We start from the raw sequence: 6,067 nt of genomic DNA on the forward strand, positions 1-6,067 counted from the left end.
GAATGCTTCTTCTATATCTATTGAGATAATTTAGTTTTTGTTTTGAATTCTCTTTGTGGTGAACATATTTACTGATCTACACATGTTGCACCATCTTTTCATCTCAGGAATAAATCCTACTTGATTATGGCAGGTTATCTCTTTGATGTGCTGCTCAATTCAGTTTGCAAGTATTTTCTGAGGATTTTTGCAGTTTTGATTTGGTTCTCAGCTTGAATGTTATTGTTGTCTAGAAATGGTATTAACATTTGTATGTTTATTTTGTATCCTGAAACCTAATTAAGTTATTTGTCAAGTCTAGGAGGCTTAGAGGAATATTTAAGGTTTTCTAGGTATAAGTACGTATCATCAGTGAAGAGAGATTATTTGTCTTCATCTCTTCCTATTTGAATGCCTTTTCTTTCTTTCTGCTTCCCTTTCTTCTTGATTTTTCATCAGGGATATTGTTCTATCATTTTCTTTTCGTGTGTGTCTTTGTCAGATTTTGGTATCAGAATGATATTGGTTTCACAGAATGAGTTAGGAAGGAATCCCTCCTCAAATTTTTAAAACAGTTTCGGTAGGATTAATACCAGCTCTTCTTTGTATGTGGTAGAATTCAGCTGTGAAAGCATCTGGTCTAGAGATTTTTTTTTTTTTTTTTATGGTAGGTTTTTTATTACTGATTCAATTTTATAAGTAACTGTTGGTCTGTTCAGGAATTTTATTTCCTCCTGCTTCAATCGTGAGAGGTTTTGTCTTTCTAGGAATTTTGGCATTTCCCTTAGATTTTCTAGTTTGTGTGCATAGAAATGTTCACAGTAGTCTCTGAGGCTTTTCTGTACTTCTGCAGGATTAGTTGTAATGTCACCTTTGTCATTTCTGATTATGCTTACTTGCATCTTCTCTCTTATTTTATTTTATATTTGAGACAGAGTCTCACTCTGTTGCCCAGGCTGGATTGCAGTGGTGCAATCTTGGCTCACTGCAACCTCCGCCTCCTGGGTTCAAGCCAGTCTCCTGCCTCACCCTCCGGAGTAGCTAGGATTACAGGCCCATGCCACCACACCCAGCTAATTTTTGTGTTTTTAGTAGAGACAGGGTTTTGCCATGTTGGTCAGGCTGGTCTCGAACTCCTGACCTCAAGTGATTCACCAGCCTCGGCCTCCCAAAGTGTTGGGATTACAGGTGTGAGCCACCGTGCCAGACCTTCTCTCTCTTTTTTGAAAATCTAACTAGGTGGGGCCAGGCATGGTGGTTCACACCTTAATCCCAGCACTTTGGGAGGCAGAGGCGGGTGGATCACCTGAGGTCAGGAGTTCAAGACCAGCCTGGCCAACATGGCGAAACCCGTGTCTCCTAAAAAATACAAAAATTAGCTGGGTGTGGTGGCAGCCGCCTGTAATCCCAGCTACTCGGGAGGCTGAGGCAGGGAGAATTGCTTGAACCCTGTAGGAGGAGGTTGCAGTGAGCTGAGATCGCGCCACTGTACTCCAGACTGGGCGACAGTGCGAGACTCCGCACCAAAAACAAACAAACAAACAAACAAACAAACAAAAAACAAAATTCTAGCTAGGGCAGAGCTGGTGGGGACCGAGCGAGTGCCTCAGACTCCTTCTCCTCTCCTCGCCTGGCCTCGTGGTCTTCTCCCAGCAGCCAGACAGGAACTATGTAATCCCGGAAGTTCCGGGGCTTTGCTGTGTGGGATAAACAGCAATGGCGAGGCTGCTGCTCCCTGAACAACAGCCACAGCATTAGGAGCAGGAGCGGCAGCAGCAGCGGCCTCCCTGACCCGGGTCCCCGCAGTCACCGCCTCATCCCCTGGGGCGGACTGTGGGGGCGGTGGCCGCGACGGCAGCCACGGCAGCGATGGCTGGGCAGCCATGGCAGCGGTGGCACGGCAGCCATGGCAGCGGTGGCACAGCTGGACTAAACAGGTCACCTGCAGGTATTTTATGCATGGGGTTTGTAAGGACGGAGGTAACTGTGGATACTCGCATGACCTCTCTAACAGTCCGTATGGTGTAGTGTGCAAATATTTTCAGCAAGGGTAGTGTGTTTATGGTGACCGCTGCAGATATGAACATAGCAAGCCATTGAAACAGGAAGAAGCAACTGCTACAGAGCGAACTACAAAGTCATCCCTTGCTGCTTCCTCAAGTCTCTCATCCATAGGTGAAATGAATACAAGCGAAGATGAGTGAAGAAATTCAAACTTTGCAACTGTAGGAGCAGGTTCAGAGGACTGGGTGAATGCTATTGAGTTTGTTCCTGGGCAACCCTACTGTGGTCTTACGGGGCCTTCCTGCACTGAAGCACCCCTGCAGGGCCCAATGAGTGACCAAGGAAGAATCAGAGGAAAAGCAAATTGCCTTGGAAACAAAGAAGCAGCTGTGCCCCCATGCTGTGGTGGGAGAGTGCTGATATGGGGATAACTGTGTGTATCTCCACGGAGATTCATGCGACATGTCACAGGTCCTGCATCCAATGGATGCTACCCAGAGATCACAGCATGTAAAACGTGCATTGAGGCACATGAGAAAGACATAGAGCTCTCATTTGCTGTGCAGCACAGCGAAGACATGGTGTGCGGGATCTGCATGGAGGTGGTCTATGAGAAAGCCAACCCCAGCGACTGCTGCTTTGCGGTCCTCTCCATCTGCAACCACACCTACTGTCTCAAGTGCATTTGCACATGGAGGAGGGCTAAGCAATTTGAGAGCAAGATCATAAAGTCCTGCCCAGAATGCCAGATCACATCTAACTTTGTCATTCCAAGTGAGTACTGGGTGGAGGAGAAAGAAGAGAAGCAGAAACTCTTCAGAAATACAAAGAGACAATGAGCAACAAAGCCTGCAGGTATTTTGATGAAGGATGTGGTAGCTGCCCATTTGGAGGGAACTGTTTTTACAGGCCTGCGTAAAGAGGAGAGAGGAGCCACAGAGACAGAAAGTGGAAACATTAAGCAGATATGGGGCCCAACAAAGGAACCACTTCTGGGAACTAATTGAGGAAAGAGAGAACAGCAACCCCTTTGACTATGAAGAAGAGGTTGTCATCTTTGAGCTGGGTGAGATGTTGCTTATGCTTTTGGCTTCAGGTGGGGACGACGAACTGACAGACTGAAGATTGGTGGGAGTTGTTTCATGATGAGCTGGAAGATTTCTTATGACTTGGATCTATAGCAACCATGTGTGGCATGTGAACTGGTCTGCTAACCCCAGACAGCAGCTGTCCTCTGTGGTGGTGTGGCAGTGCCTGTGTTCTCTCCCAGGTAAGCCTGTCAACTCCAGGTGCTGTCATAAGAGTTTTTACCCAGGGCCTGTCTGTCTTCTCAACCCCTCACCTTTCCCTGAGGAGCGTGTTGTTTTCCCTGTTGAAAAATGTTACAAAATAAGTCTTAAAGTTAGTTTTTTGTAACAAGAATTTAACTGTCAGACAGTTAGTGTAGATGTGTTGCATCATCTGTTTTTCAACCAGATTGTGTTTATAGACTTTTCACACACTCATTTTGAGGACCCCAGGTTCAAAAGTAAAAGTAGTGGCCTTGCTTTGTGGTCCAAGAATAGGAGGGATGGGTGAAGGGACCTAAGCTGGCCAATAGCCTTTTGCTCCAGACATGGGACATAGATTCTTGAGGTTTCTGGTAAAATCTGCACTTCTATGTTTTTATATCCGTTCCCTACCCTGTAATCCCTACCATGTGCACTTGTTCTGTGGTTTTGGTCTCTTGTTTAATTGCACACAAGTAATACTACTGGGTAACCAGAATCAGGTGTGAATGTGTTGAGATTTCTACTGTTTTGCATGATAGGAAAATTGAGAAAGGATACATATAAAAGATATAGAGGCATAATATCAATGGAAAGTTGGAAGTTGACTCCCAAGGGCTGACATGGTGTGTGTGAGTGTGGGTGTGTGATAAGCTTCTCATCCCTGCATAGATACAGTATTCTTAGCCTTAGCAGAAAAACTTGGTTTAGTGGTTTAAGCCTTGTGTGGCAGACAGATCTTCAAGGACAAAGCAGTATATTGGTAGTTGTCAATAAAGCAGTGCTATCTCTGTCTATATATAGATAAATGGGGTTAGCCATAGAGGTTAAAACTACCTGTTTATCCTATATATTAACAAAAACTGGGTCTTGGATACACAGTTGTATTTAATGTTTTACAATCTAGCCTTTCCAGTACAGGCACTTTCTGAAAAACCTTCGTCCTTATTTGGGGCATTTTGTTGTCGGGTTTTTGTGTTTGCTTTTGTGGGTATTTGCCTCATTCCATCCCTGAGCTTTCAGGTAGACAGATATGATTCAAAACTCTGTTCTAAGGTGTTTATTGTATTGGGTAATGGGTTTCCAATAATAAGTCATACTTTTCCACTGAAGGGGAGGGCTCAGGAATCCATAAGACCAGCTAAAGTTAAGTTGTTGGAATAATTTGTTGATTGGAAATTTTACTTTTGTGTTTTGTCGCTCTGTTTCCTGAAAATGATTCGGGATGCTCCTGGTTTGTCCATCTACTGCTTTGATTCCTTGGATCCCCCCGTTCTTTCACTTTATGAAAAACAAATAATTGTTGCAGAGGTCTTTGTATTTTGGAGCTGCCCTTTTGTAAGTGCTTCTCCCAAATGAAACAATTAAAAGAAGTCTAGCTAGCAGCCTATTAATCTTTTCTATCCTTTCAAAGAAAACCGTTTTTATTTTGTTGATTGTATTTATTTATTTTGCTCCCCATTTTATTTAGTTCTGCTCTGATTTTAGTTATTTCTTTTCTTCTGCTAGCTTTGAGTTTAGTGCTTTTCCGAGTTTGTAGTCCCTTTAGGTGTTACATTAGATTGTTAATTTGAGATATTTCTATCTTCTTGATGTAGACAGTAAGCACTATACTTTTGCCACATCCTTGGGGTTTTGGTGTGTTGTGTCTCTATTTTCATTTGTTTCAAAGTTATTTTTTATTTCTGCCTTGATTTTGTTGTTTCTCCTACATTCATTCAGGAGCAAGTTATTTAGTTTTCATGTATCTGTATGGTTTTGAGAGTTCCCGTCAGTATTGATTTCTATTTTTATTCCACTGTGATCTGAGAACATGCTTGCTATGATTTTGATTTTTTAAAATTTGCTGTGACTTGCCTTTTGACGCATATGTGGTCAATCTTAGAGTATGTTACATGTGGAAATGAGGTCTGGTTGTTGGGTGGAATATTCTGTAAATGTATATTAGGCCCAACTGGTCAAGTGTCAAATTTAAGTCCAGAATTTGTTAGTTTTCTGTCTTGATGATCTCTCTAATACTTTCAGTGGGGTATGGAAGCCCCCCATTGTTACTGTGTGGCTGTCTAAGTCTTTTCCTAAGATTAGTAGTGATTGTTTTATAAATCTGGGTGCTCCAATGTTGGCTGCATATATATTTAGGATAGTTATGGTGGGAACAGGCCCCCCCAAATCTGGCAATAAACTGGCCCCAAAACTGGCCATAAACAAAATCTCTGCAGCACTGTGACATGTTCGTGATGGCCATTATGCTTATGCTGGAAGGTTGTGATTTTACCGGAATGTGGGCAAGGAACACCTCGCCCACCCAGGGCGGAAAACTGCTTAAAGGCGTTCTTAAACCACAAACAATAGCATGAGTGATCTGTGCCTTAAGGTCATGCTACTGCTGCAGATAACTAGCCAGACCCATCCCTTTATTTTGGCCCATCCCTTTGTTTCCCATAAGAAATACTTTTAGTTAATCTATAATCTATAGAAAAAATGCTTATCACTGGCTTACTGTTAATAAATACGTGGGTAAATGTCTGTTCGAGGCTCTCAGCTCTGAAGGCTGTGAGACCCCTGATTTCCCACTCCACACTTCTATATTTCTGTGTGTGTGTCTTTAATTCCTCTAGCCCCGCTGGGTTAGGGTCTCCCCGACTGAGCTGGTCTTGGCAAGTTAAATCTTGAGTCACACACTTTATCATTATGTAATGCTGTTCTTTGTCCTTTTTTACTGTTGTTGGTTTAAAGTCTGTTTTATGTGATACAAAAATAATGACCCCTGCTGTTTTTTTATTTCTAATTGCATGATAGATCTTTCTCTATCCCTT

At 42.9% G+C, this 6,067-nt stretch overlaps 1 pseudogene; it reads left to right on the top strand.

The window, feature by feature from the left end:
* The first annotated feature begins 1,910 nt into the window (after nt 1-1,910).
* On the top strand, nt 1,911-3,245 carry LOC108541271 (E3 ubiquitin-protein ligase makorin-1 pseudogene; annotated as a pseudogene).
* The last annotated feature ends 2,822 nt before the right edge of the window (nt 3,246-6,067 follow it).

This window comes from Rhinopithecus bieti, unplaced genomic scaffold, assembly GCF_001698545.2.
Source record: "Rhinopithecus bieti isolate Rb0 unplaced genomic scaffold, ASM169854v2 scaffold_20889, whole genome shotgun sequence".
NCBI classification, from domain to species: Eukaryota; Metazoa; Chordata; class Mammalia; order Primates; family Cercopithecidae; genus Rhinopithecus; species Rhinopithecus bieti.